The 13,649-nt window shown below is 39.4% G+C and overlaps 1 long non-coding RNA gene across 4 annotated transcripts in view; it reads left to right on the top strand.

Moving 5' to 3' along the window:
• The window catches only part of LOC111768373 (uncharacterized), a 98,673-nt gene that overhangs the window by 50,314 nt on the left and 34,710 nt on the right, over window positions 1-13,649 (top strand). For 2 of the 4 annotated variants that reach the window (XR_011426963.1, XR_011426964.1), the window contains one exon: window positions 2,370-10,116. The exons of 1 other annotated variant lie outside the window; for it this stretch is intronic. This is a non-coding gene — a long non-coding RNA (uncharacterized lncRNA). Of the gene's footprint in view, window positions 1-2,369; window positions 10,117-13,649 lie in introns of those variants that run through there. One more of the 4 variants, XR_011426962.1, reaches the window with a different exon arrangement.

Below are 13,649 nucleotides of genomic sequence, written 5' to 3'. Positions count from 1 at the left end.
TAAATTGGACTTCATCAAAATTTAAACTTCTGCTCTATGAAAGACTGCATTAAGAGGATGAAAAGACAAGCTACATGGAGAAAACATTTGCAAATAACATATACGGTAAAGGACACATGTCTATAATATATAAAGAATCCTCAAAACTCAACATCTTCCCAATTAGAAAATGGGTAAAAGGCATGAAGAGATATTTCACTGAAAAGTATATACAAATGGCAAATAAGCAGATGAAATGATGAATACCACTAGCCTTTAGGGAAATGCAAATGAAGACCATGATAAGATATCACTATATGACTATTTGAAAGCTAAAATTAAAAAAAAAAAATGACGGTAGCACACACTGGCAAGGATGCAGAGAAACTGGTTCTCTCAAATTGCTGGTGGGAATGTAAAATGGTACTGCCACTCTGGAAAACCACTTGGCAGTTTCTTAAAAGTGAAACATACAGTTATAGAATGACCCAGCAATCACACTCCTGGGCATTTACCCCGGAGAAATGAAATTTATTTCCACACAAAAAGCAGAACATGAATGTTCACAGCAGCTTTATTTGTCATAGCCCAAAACGGGAAACAACCAAAATATCTTTCAGTGAGTGAATGGATAAACAAATTGGGGTACATCCAGGCCATGGAATAGAGCAAACTATTGATACAATTTTGATGGATCTCAATGGCATTATGCTGAATGAACAAAAACAATCTCAAAGGGTCACATACTGTATGATTCCATTTATATAACATTCTTGAAATGACAAAATTATAGACATGGAAAACAGATTAGTGGTTGCTAGAGGTTAGGAATGATGAGTGGCAGGAGGTGGGTATGATTATGAAGGGTTAGCATGAGGGAGATCTTTGTGGTGATAGAATAATTCTGTACCTTTCTTGTAGTGGTGGCTACAAAAATTCATGCACATGATAAAATGACATAGAACTATACACATACTGTGCCAATGTCAGTTTCCTGGTTTTGACATTGTACTATAGTTATTTAGCAAGTAACCATTAGGGGAAACTGGGTGAAGGTTCATAAGACCTTTCTATTTTTGCAACTTCCTGTGAATCTACAATTATTTCAAAATAAAAAGTGAAAAAATTAAAATACCCAAAAGTAAAATATAAGTTCACGCTGTTACCATCATTTCAGATTTAGGATTACAGAGTAAACCTCACTGATCTGACATCTGTGTCTCCTTTTCTCCACACCAAACAACCTGATTCTCAATGACACCATCATGAGTACCCCTTCCCTCCACTTTTTTTTACAATACACAGACTCAGAGTCTGTTGGGTAATAATACCAATACTCCCATCAACAATGTGACTACTGAAAGCAATTTAAGAATTTTGCAAGTCTTTCTGTCTTTAAGGTATATCTTACTAGGGATGTACCGGTAATTAGTTTAGATCACTTAGAATATCTTCTCTCAAGATCAAGCTACCAAAAGATATACATATACGTTCATTTGTTTAATTTTGCTTTTAATTTTAGGGATTGTATTTTTAAAATTTAACTTCATTTTGTAATTATGTAAATTCTGTACGTAGATTATGTTTCAAGTCAAATCCTCAAAACTAGGTAGAAGCCTAGATTTTTGGGGGGGAAGATTAGCCCCAAGCTAATATCTGCCACCAATCCTTCTCTTTTTGCTGAGAAAGACTGTGCCCATTTTCCTCTACTTTATATGTGAGATGCCTACCACAGCACGGCTTGATAAGCGGAGTGTTGGTCTGCACCCGGGATCTGAACCAGCAAACCCCAGGCCAACTGAAGTGGAGCACGTGAACTTAACCACTACCCCTTACTGGCCCCTAGAAGCCTAGATTTTTATACCTTCTGTTCCCTTCTGTCTATAGGTAACCATTTAAAAAGTTTTATGGTTCATCCTTCCATTTTAAAATATGCATTTTCATATATATGCATATCTTTATATCCACCACTTTTTAGAATCTATACAAACTTAACCACATTGAAATTTTTACTTATTTATTGTGGTAACTACTTACTTATACCATACATTTTTGACAGGTGTATAACACTCCACTGTGTGGATATACCATTTGTTATTCCCTCACTTTTCTATTGATGGGGCATTTACATTTTTCTGGTTTTCTGCTATTATAATTACAACACTGCAGCAAATAGTTATATGCACATATCTTTTCTTCTTATTTTTGCCAATGTATCTTTGGGATAGATTCCTAGAAATGGGATTGCTGGACAAAATGATAATTGTTATAGATATACAGATAGCTTTTGATTCATTAAAAAATAAAACACAATGAAACATGAAAGTGAAATGCAGAATTTCACTTCTGTGAGGATGACCACTAATTTTGACCCCTTGGTTCTTCCTTAGGTGGTGGAATGTTCCCCATCACAGGGGTGGGTACTGCGGCAGTTTGGAAGGTGAGCCTTCTGCCTGCCCCACCAACCCCTGGATGATCTTTGGGTAGTGAGCTGAATCAGGAATGCAGGTGAATACCTCTGGTGGTGCCGAGCAGGGTACCAAGTTATTTCTGGGACTGCTCTGCTCTCCAGCCTCTTGGGGAAGTCCAAGCTCTACTTGTGCACTGACTGTTATCCATCTCTTGATGTAACGGGACTCCTCTGTGTCCCAACCATCATGCTCATTCAATACATCCACCCTAGGAAGAGAAGATTATTAGGAAAGTTGAGAAAACTGAGATTCAGAAAAGGTAAGTCTCTCTTGCAAAATGCCATAGCTAATAAATGATAGAGTCAGTTTCAAATCGTGGTCAGTAGAATATTCTGGAAGATGATGGAATAAAGGTGTTTCTCTGATCTTTCTGTTTTCCAAAAAATTATCCAAAATCAACAGGGAGAATAAGAAATAGAAAAGTATGAAACACTTGGAACCCTGAATCACAAAATGTCAAGTCAGAGAGACGAGAGAAGAAAGGTTCATGGCTTAGCTAAGGGAATGAAACTTAAAACCAAGTGGTTTCAAGGTGTGTGTGCATGTGAGTGAAGGTGTGCGTGTGTGAGTGTGTGTACGTACACATGCCTTGCTGGCTTTTGTCATGTAGAATAGGAGGAAGGCTCGGATATGGGGGTGCTGCAGGAGCTTTAAAATGCTGAGTGAGGTGCAGCCCTGGAAACAGGAGTTATTTGAGTCTATATAAGAAGCAGTTAGATATCAGATTCCCATCCCATGTCTGCAAGAGACCTAGAATTCGTTCTTTGGCAAACTGAGCCAGAGGATAGGAGGCCAGGCTGGAGAGGAGAGCTATGTCTTGGTTTGCTTTAACAGGAAGTCACTGGGTGATATCTAAAATGGGCAAATCTGCACATAACAGCAAATGCATCTCATTTGGAGACATAGCAGTAAAACCTGGAAAAAAATAACCCAAAGTATTAAAAATGATTGCTTCAACAAAAATAAATAAGTGGTGAAATTGGGAACAGAGGAAACCAGGAGGGCCAGGTGTTGATAGACATTGAAACTGAATGACAGGTACATGGAGAGTCATCATACCATTCTCTCTACTTTTGAGTATGTTTGAAAATTTCTATAATTAAAGAGTAAAAATCAAGGGCCACCGTTGTTATTATTATTATTAAAGCACCATTTGACTTTTGAAGCTGTTCACCAGGAATATCCCGATGGCAGAACAGCAGCAAACCTGGTTTGTCCACTCCCTAGTCTACACTCTCAATACTCTTAAACTAAGCAAGACAGCTGAGGTGATGGAGGAAGCCCTGGTTTCTGGGGTGAGACCTGGAGGGCTTTGAGAAAGTTGCCCAGCCTCTCTGGGCTTCGAATTCCTTATCGGTAAAATTAAGAGTGTGGACCAACTCCGAAGTCAGTAATACTAGGATTTAGCAGGGTTGGAATAGACTCTGGGAAAGGAATGGGACAAGGTGGGGGAGCAGAGTGTATTAAAAATTTTGTGAGAAAATGAGGGTTAAAAAAAGTGAAGATTTGTCGCTGTCAAAGAATCTTAAAAAGAATGGTTTCCACTTTTCCTTATTTTCTCCTCTAGTGCTTTGTAATCCTCTTCAGCCAATTTAGAAAATGCCCCTCTATGCTCTGGGAGGATTATATTCAACAGGAGCAACATTTGATTACATGGAGGAGCTTAGCAGGGACCAGTGAACACCACCGGTGACAGTGACTAATGAAAGAGCAGGGCCGACAGCGTGTGAATGGGAACGAGTGTTGTGTGGCTGCGCTTCCACTCTTAGTTAAATCGAAGGGCCCAATTTGGTCTGCTGAACAAACATATTTATGGAGGTTTATTGAACACAAAATTAATTTAGGAGACATTAATCTAAAGAGAACTCGACTGACAGCAACTGTGGTGGTATTTAATGGAAGACAGAGTAAAAAAATGAGCCAGCCCTGCCACAGCCCTTCCTTTTGTTGAGAAAATGTGAGCATCCCCAGGGCTTTAATAGACTCTAATCCTCTCTTTTGAACAATACAGCCTCCAAATAGACCAGTGAGCAAAATAGAATCCCGAAGAATGCACCGTCTAAGACATAACGGTGCTGAAGTCCCGTTGGCTTCAGGGCGAGATGCCGGCTGTGCACGGGCACATCTTCTCTTCTTGCTTTTGCTTTCTTTCTATGTTTGTTTGGGTTGGGGTTTATTTTATGTTAGACTGTAGCCTGGCTTCTCACAGTGTGGTCCACAGACCGACACTGTCAGCATCACCTGGGAGCTTGTTAGAAATGCAGACTCTCAGGGGCTGCCCAGACCTGCTGAATTTGAATCTGCATTTTAACCAGATTCCAGGCTATTCATAAGCACTTTAGAGTTTGAGAAGTTCTATTTCATAAAGTTCCCTCCGTTATGAGGGAAAAATGAGAACAACCTAACTTCAGGTAGTCCAGAAAACCAAGAACTGTCTGAACTTTTCCCCCTTCCACATGATGAAACTAAAGACCAGTGCAGAACATTTGGAAAAAAAAATACAGAGAAGTACAAAGGAAGAAACAGTCATCTGTAATCTTGCAAACCCAGTATGAAGACAATGAACTTTTTAGAGTGTGTCCCTCCTGTCTTTCTTCTATTCATATTATGTGTATTTTTAAATGCAAAAATATAATCAATCCTTCATTCGTTCATTTAATCATTCAACTTATTGAGCACCTAGCAGGCACTGGGTGCTGGGGATACAGTGATGAACAAGACTGATAAGGGTCGTGGGGAAACCAACATGCAACCATATGTGACTTAACCAGAGCCATACCATGGAGGGGACCCCTCTGTTTCCCCTTGCCCAATCTCTGCCTTCTTGTTCCCTATGTCTTTGTGTCTGACCCTCAGCTCCAGAGAGACAGGGATGGTCTCCCCAAAATCTGTTCTAACTGGCCTTGCCCTCACCCAGACACTTCCCCTTAATCCCCATTCCTCAGGGTCTTGTTAATTATAAGATTAGCTAATGTTTATTGAGTACTTACAGAGTGCCAGTCACTGCCCTCAGTGCTTTGCATGTATTGTCTCTTATCCTTGCAACAATCCCATCAGGTAGATTATCAACCAAGGTCACCCAGATAGTAACTGGCAATCAAACTCCAGGGCTAGCCCTGAGCTGATAACACTGATTCATGCTAGAGTGTTAATGGATAATAGCTAACATGTGTCTGTCTGTGCATTTAATAGGCAATTATCAGAGAGCAGACAAGATTCCTTAACTCAAAGAAATCGATCCCTAATTGTAACATTTTAGGAAGAGAGGGAAACCAAGTAGGGTGGAAGGATGTTAGAAGAGGGTCTTCCATGTATGCCCTATTTCATATCATTTAATTTTTTGGTGATCTTGTTACATTATGTTGGCTAAATGGGGAAACAAATATCAAAAAAATGTTCCAGTTACTGAGTCTAAAAGCCCTTTAAGAAATTTGACCTCCCGCAATACTGTCTATTTTAGATTCCCAGCCAGGCAAATGTTGTGGACCCCAGAAGCCTCCTACTTATTCTTCAAGGCTCAGCCCAGAGACTTCCTGCTCCTTAAAGTCTTACCCATATCAACAAGGCCAAGCTCCTTTTCCCTCCTTGTTGTAACATGCTCTTCCCACTACCTAGTTATAGGACGCTGAGTCTGTGACTTGTCACTCCAAGCCTCAGTCCCGTCATCTGTAAGATGGGAATGATCGCAGAGTCTACATGACAGGACTGTATCAAAGGCTGCAGGGGATATGCTTAGCTGCCTGACCAGCACGTGGTAAACACTCAGTAATGGTATCGATTGTTCTTTTCACAGTACAGCTTTTTATCTTTTTATTTGCCTGTCTATCTCCCCTTTTGGGCTGTGTTTTGGATAACAAGGGCTGTGTCTTACTCATTTTTATATTTTAAGGAGCAAGAACCCAAAATTGGTGTTCAGTGAATGAAAGTACTAGTAGAAAAGAAAAAAAATCAGTACCTACGTTAGGCAAGAAATGAAGACAAGGATTTCATTTACGGTAGCGCCTCATGCTCCGGGGCATAGAAGCAGAAGAGGACAATTCGTGCTTATGGAGGGTGTGAGTAAATATGTTACATTTCCAAATGTTTCCAACGCATCGATAAAAATTAAGTAAATGTCCAGTGATCTTGCCTCTGCCTTTATATTCGTGGCCATTGCCAGTGGTTTGGTATATTCTTCAGTGTGAGGCTTCATAGCTATAGGTTTAAGTAGAGCTTGTCATTGGTTTAGGGAAGATTTAAGCTGATCATTGAATTGGAAAACACCTATAAAAGAAGGTTAAAGGTCCAGTACTAGCTGATATTAGAAGAAAAAACGTTTAGAGCAAATTGATATTATTACTAAGATGACAGGAAAATTGTGTGTGTATATGCGTGCATACACAAAGAATAGTTTTCCGTATCTCAAGTCATGTTTACACTGATTTGGGTATAGACTCATCTCAGTTCCTCCTACAGACAAAGCAAGAGGACCCTGGCAGTTTGGGGCTTTAGATCTGCTCTAAGGGCTTTATATTTGACTTAAGGGATTTAAGTTAGTTATAAACAATGGTCATTTGAGACCATCTTAAGCTGTTATCTGCTTCCTAAGTTATAGAGAAAGGTCTAGGAGTAGTCTTTACCTGAATTTATTTTTTTAAATATAAGAGTTCCTTTGCTATAATAAAAAATGCTGGTTAATGAATTTCTTGGGGAATTTTATGCAATAAAATATGAACAGAGTACACCTATAAATTAATTTCACAAATGTCCCAGGTTATTATTAGCAAGGGAAGGCCCATGTTTCTCAAGGGCCTAATAATGGCCTAGAACAACTTTAGACCTCTAGAGATTAAATAACAGTACTACTATAATTATAATGTTAAATTTCTCTGAAAGGCTCAATAATAATTCTCTCCCAGCTTCTGGTTGAACTCTCTGGCCTCCTCTGACTGACAGCAGACCTTGGAATGGAGAACTCTCCCTCCAGATGGTCACTCTGATATGGTACCAGTGGCCTCTGAAGGCTGGGGTCATGCCCATTGCTCCAGCTTCCTGTATTCTTAGCTTGCAGCTAAGCTGCATACTTAAGCTTTGTTTCTCTTTAATTTGTTTTTCCTCTTAGCACAACATTATTTCCTTTGTTGGCCACAACTCTGAACGACCAGTGCAACGGGAAGTATGTTCAGAGTGTGCTACCCTGGCCAGATCCATCATGGCTGCCCCACTTTTCAGTCAGTCTAACCAAGATCCTCCCTCAACACTCTCAGCCATTGTCTAGTGGTCTTAGACCTCCTAAAGGGGACATGGGGAGGGAACCTCAGGCCAAGTCAACTGCAGAAAATGCATGGGTCCCTGTTCATTGCTCTGTCAGAAGACTGTCATCCTGGGTGTGTTTGGACTTTTGATTGAGAAGGAGAATATAACTTAATCAGTCATCAATTCATGCACTGAAGCAGAAAGCACTGAGCTCCTACTTTGCTCTAGCCTTTGATCCGGCTGCTGGACATACAAATGTACACAAAGACTTAGTCCGTCTAAGAAGGAGCCAAAGGTTGATATGTGAAAAATGGACACGTAAAAAAATATCTGTGGAACAGCGTGTTGTGGTGCTAGAGGTACGTCACAGGGAAGCTCCCCAATCTTCTCTACGGGTGAAAAGCTACCTTAGGCAAGTAGCCACACCCACAGTCAGCCTATGAGTTTCCTTTCTGGGATTTGACTCCTGTTCTCTTCTAGTCTGAAGAGTAATGCCTTTATCTGTTCCTCTAGCATCATTCATTCATCATCCGTTCACTTGTTCATTCAACAAACGTTAAGTACCTACCAAGTGCTAGGCACCTTCACAGGTTTTAGGAATGTGAATATGAGTTCTTGTTTTCAGAGAGCCCATAAGTAGACAAGGAAAAAGACCCTTAGAAACTAGTGTGACCAGTGCCCTGTTAGTGGTATAATCTTTAAAGACTTCATGGAAGATGATTCACCCACTGGGGCTATAGGGTGGAATTGGGAACTCTGGACTTGTCCCATTTGCTTAATGGTGACTCACTGGATGATAAAGGTATGCAGAGAGGCAATTAGAATTATTTTCAGTTGAATAACGTACCTAAAATTCTCTGGTGCGGAATGTGTGGTCAGAGATAAAATTTCAAAATTGGTGCTTTTTGAAAATGATGTGATATGATAGTGGGATGTTTTATAGTTAGCAGAACTTATGCACATTTCAGGTATTTTTATCTACAATTATCTTGTGAATCTTGGGGCAATGGTGAAGCAAAGATCTGCCTTTGTCCGTGACATGTCAGCATTACAGATGTGAGTCACTGGTATAAACCTTCAGAAGGGGTGTCCCTGGCCTCTACCTTGTGAAGCCAAAGAGAGCCTGGGGTGGCAACAGGTAAAGTGGCTGAGGGAATGAGCTTTGCAACCTCCCTGATCTGACTTTTATTTCCAGATCTACCACTTAAGTTGGGTATATTTCCTAACTTTCTAAACTTCAGATTTTTATTTTTGTAAAATAGAATAAAATTGTATTTGAGAATTAAATAAGGTGATGCAGGTTAGGTTGGGTTCTCCAGTAGCAGACTCTGAGTTGAGGATTTGTGTGAAAGTGATTTATTAGGAAGTGGATTTAGGAAAAAGATTGTTTTTATGTAAGAAGAAAGGCGGTTGTATACATTTATTTTCCTTGATGCCTCACGGATTTGCAATTCCACCTCTTAAATACACAACCTTTTATTTTATTCCATTGATCAATGTATTCGTTTATCATTGTTTTAATAACTATAGATTTACATTATAGATTTAGTTTAGTTATAGATTTACTAGCTATGATTTACAGCACATTTAATATGGATCCCCCTTAATACTCTCCTTTTTTGAATATTCTGGCTATTCTTATGTATTTGTCTTCCCAGATGAACTTTAGAATCATGTTTATCAAGTTTCTAGAAACTTTATCTAGGAATTTTGATTGGCGGTGGTTCAATTTATAGATTCAGAGAACTGACATCTTCCCGTTTTTAATCTTCCTATCCAAGAACATGACATTCCTCTCCGTATAGGCCTGTGTTCTGTTAGATCCTTCAGTGCAGCTTTATGGTTTCAATCTGATAGTCCATATACATGCTTGTTGGATTTATTCATATGTATCTTATATAAATGTGAGTGGGATCTGTTTTTATATTGCATTTTCTAAGTGAATTAGATCTTTATTCTTGTTGTATAGGAAACCTGTTTTCTACATTTATTATGTACTTGATCACTTTATTGAATTTCTTATTATTTCTGTTAGTTTTTCAGTTGATTTTCTTGTGTTTTTGAGGAATGCAATGAAAATATATGCAAATAATGGGAAATTTGCCTTCTCATTTAGAATATTAATGCTACTTATTTTACTTTTTAGTTATTTTCTTGTTTAGCATGTTTATACTGTTTGGAACTCTAATCAGAATGCTTGTGTTTTACCACTAAAAAGGATACAAGCTATTGGTTTTGTGTTTGTATATATTATTAATTTTATTGAATTTCTAAAAAATCAGAATTTTGTGCTTTTTGGAAATCTCTCTTGATCATCACATGATTTCTCCCTTTGATCCATTAATATGAAGAAATATAGTATTAGATTTCCTAATTTTGAACTGTGCTTACCTTCCTGGAATAAATCCCACTTGAATTAATTTTTAAAATATCCTTAGATTCTCTTGCTATTAAATTCAGACTTTTCATGTATATTTATGAATATTGGAGTGTTTTAAACAAAATTATCATGGACAAGTTCTAGTATAAGCACTGTGTCAATGTGGTTAAAAGAATGAAAATATTTTCCTTCTTCTCTTATTCTCTGATTTGTCCTAAAGAGCGTATGAGGTTTGATTTTGAAATAACTTGCCCCTGAAACAATTTAAAACTGGCACTTTTTTGAGGAGTAGTTTCTTTCTGATAATTTCCCCAATTTTGATCTGTGGAGATAGGAGAAAGTGAATTATTTTCAGCTTCTCTTATCAAAGGGAATTGTCAATTATCACTTTGGCCATTAACTGAACCTAGAATTGGCTTTTCTGGAAAGCTATTTTCTTTTCTTATGAGGGCACACCGAGGAGCATCTACAGCCATGTTAGTTGCCTCCCAGGTTTGGGGGATGGGAACTTAGTGGACTGACTTCAGGGCTTGGTCATTTCCTCCCCCAGGACAAGACTTCCCTGAGAGGCGAAAACAAAGCAGGAAGGCGGGCTGGGGCTTAAATCCTGTCGCTGCTTGGCCCTCCCTCCCCATTGGAACCTGTCGTTGGGTTCCTGTATTAGCCCAAATGTTTTCAAATGCCTCCTAAACATCTCCTAATGAGAATCTCACCTGTCACCTTGTCCTCCAAATGACATTTCCTTCCATAGTCTTCGTTCAGTTAACGGCACCACTACCTACTCAGTTTCCCAAATCCAGAGCTTGAGTTTTGTCCTCGATTATTCCTTACCTCTTACACATCCCATTTGATTTGTTGACAGTGTCTCTCACATCCGTCTCTTTCTCTCCGTCACCATCGTTGCTGCTTTCCTTCAGGTCCTTAAACCTGGTCACTTCATTTTGCATTAGCCCCGTCATCAGTCTCTTACTCTGGTCTTGTCCCCTGCTGTGTTCTCACTCCTCCAATCTCCTCTACCCTTGTACCTGTGACCTTTTTAAAAGATGATTGATTTTTATCAAAGTACTGTATATAGTTAAAAATATCAAATACAAGTATACAATTACTGGTGTGCATTTTTTAAATCAAAAAAGCTATGAAAACATATTTTTTGGGTACCTTTAGCACCAAAGCTCATTCTGGTGGCAAAACCTGAATTAAACTTAAAGTCTCATTGTGAAATATTGTGTTAATTATTGGATGCTGCCCCACACCCTGATGGGAGTAAGTATGATACTGTACGTGCGTGATATTATCTTTAAAGATCAGAAAATATCTGAATTCTGAAATACATCTAGCTTCAAGGATTCAAGGTTGTGGGTTGTGGTTCCCCATCCTGCTCTCCAGAGGCAACTCTGTAAACTCCTTTAGCTTTTAAAAATTATAGTTATATTCATATTTTTAAATAACATGCTTAGTCTTATAGTTCTTGATTTATCAATTTTGAACATCTGTATATTGACTTCCTATTATAATTTATGAAGATTTGACTTACCTCTTTCCCAGTTGTGTTAGTCTGCTCGGGCCGCCGTAACAAAGTGTCACAGACTGGGCCGCTTAAACACCAGAAATTTGTTTCCTCACAGTCCTCGAGGCTCTTCTCTTCATTTTCTTCATCATTTTTCTGAAGCACATCTGTAGTAACTTTCCCAGAAAAGGCATGGGATATAAGTTTTTAGATTCCCTGCAGGTGTGAAAATGCATTTTTATACTCACACGTGATAGTTTGTGTGGGCATAGAATTCCAGGCTGTGAACAATTACTCATTAGATATTTGAAGGCATAGAACCCTCATGTCTACTAGACCTCAGCGTGGCTTGGTGTGTACCTGTTTGTGTTCTCTCTGGAAGCTCTGGAATCTATCCTGGAGATTCTGAAATTTCACAGTGACACGCCTTGTAGTGAGTCTTTTTCCACTCATTGTTTTAGGTATCCCTTTCACTTTGCTGGCTTATTTTTCAATTTTAGGAATTTCTTTGAAAATTTCTTCCTGTTTCTGTGTTCTCTTTCTGTAACTCCTATTATTGAGATATTGGACTCCTAGAATGATTTTCTAATTTTCTTTTCTCCCCTATTTTCCATTTCCATTTCTCTGTTTGACTTCTATAGAGATTTTACCTCTGACGTGAAAAGTTGATTGAAATGTGTGTCCCCTTTAATGGCTCTGTGTAGCTTTCAGAATAAAGTCCCAGCTTCTTTAATGATCAGCTCTACCTAAAACTCTTCCCTTGTCGTCTGAACCCATCCTTTGCTTTTCCGTGATAGCTTTTGAATGTCTCTCTCAGTGCTTATCACACTGTATGATTGGTTCTACTCAGTTGTCTCTACTTTTTTTGTGAGCTTCCTAAGGATGGGGATTGACTTGTTGACTTTTCATCCTGACACACTCAATAATGTTTGTTGAGTAAATGTGAACAAAGCTACTATACCCCCCTTCTTAGGCTGATCACCCCCGAAGTGGGTCTTGAGATGAAGATTGGTGTGCAGGTGGTTTGTTAAGCAACTGCTCCCAGTAGAATTTACTAAGGGAGTGGGGAAGCAGGACAGGGAAGGGAGAGAAGCCAGGCAAGGATGTAATTTTAGGCAAAGTCATCAGCCTCAGTCTAATCCTCTAGGGGAATTCTGGAGTGTAAATTATTCCTCAGAGTTTGTCCAAACTGGAGGGAAGGGAGTTGAGTTTTCATAATCCAGCACTGTCTGGGATAGAGCAGAGTCTGTTCTGGGATAGGGCAACCAATCACCTTGCTTGGTCCAGGACTATCTTGGTTTTAGCATTAAAAGTCTCATGTCCCAGGAAATCCCTCAGTCTGGGGCAAGCCAGGACAGTTGGCCACATTAACAGGTATTTCCAGCTCTCTGTACTTGCAGACAAAGTGACTCCAGCAGCTCAAGGGAAGTCCTTGGAGGAGAGAAACAGCTGCGGCTATTAGAAGCTGTGGTACACAGAATAATGGCCTCCAAAGATGTCCACATCCTGATCCCCAGAACCTGTGAATACCTTACCTTCCATGGCAAAAGGGACTTCGCAGGTGTGATTAAATGAAGGATGTTGTGATGGAAAGATTATCCTGGTTTATCTGGGTGGGCCTTATGTAATCATGTAGATCCTTATAAGTGAAAGAGAGAGGCAGGAGAGTCAGAAGAGATGTGATGACAAAAGCAGAGCTCAGAATGATGTGATCACTGGCTTTGCAGACGAAGGGAGCTACAAGCCAAGGAATGCAGGCAGCCTCTAGAAACTGGAGAAAGCAAGAAATGGATTCTCTGCTAGAGACTCCAGAAGGAATATAGCCATGTGATGCCTTGATTTTAGCCCTGTGAGACCTATTTTGGACTTGTGACTTCCAGAACTCTAAGATTATAAATTTATGTTGTTTTAAACCACTAAGTTTATGGCAATTTGTTACAGAAGCAATAGGAAACTAATACAAGGCAAGCTGGGGGAGGGGAACACAGAAACAGTAAAAGGGATCTGAGGGGGCCAGGAGGTGCCCCAACAGTATCTTCTCCCTCCAAATCAGAAAACTAAATTGGAGAGCTAAAGC

This window comes from Equus caballus, chromosome 16 (assembly GCF_041296265.1).
Source record: "Equus caballus isolate H_3958 breed thoroughbred chromosome 16, TB-T2T, whole genome shotgun sequence".
Lineage (NCBI taxonomy): Eukaryota > Metazoa > Chordata > Mammalia > Perissodactyla > Equidae > Equus > Equus caballus.
The sequence above is the reverse complement of the archived record's forward strand: the minus strand, read 5'-3'. Positions and strand labels throughout refer to the sequence as shown.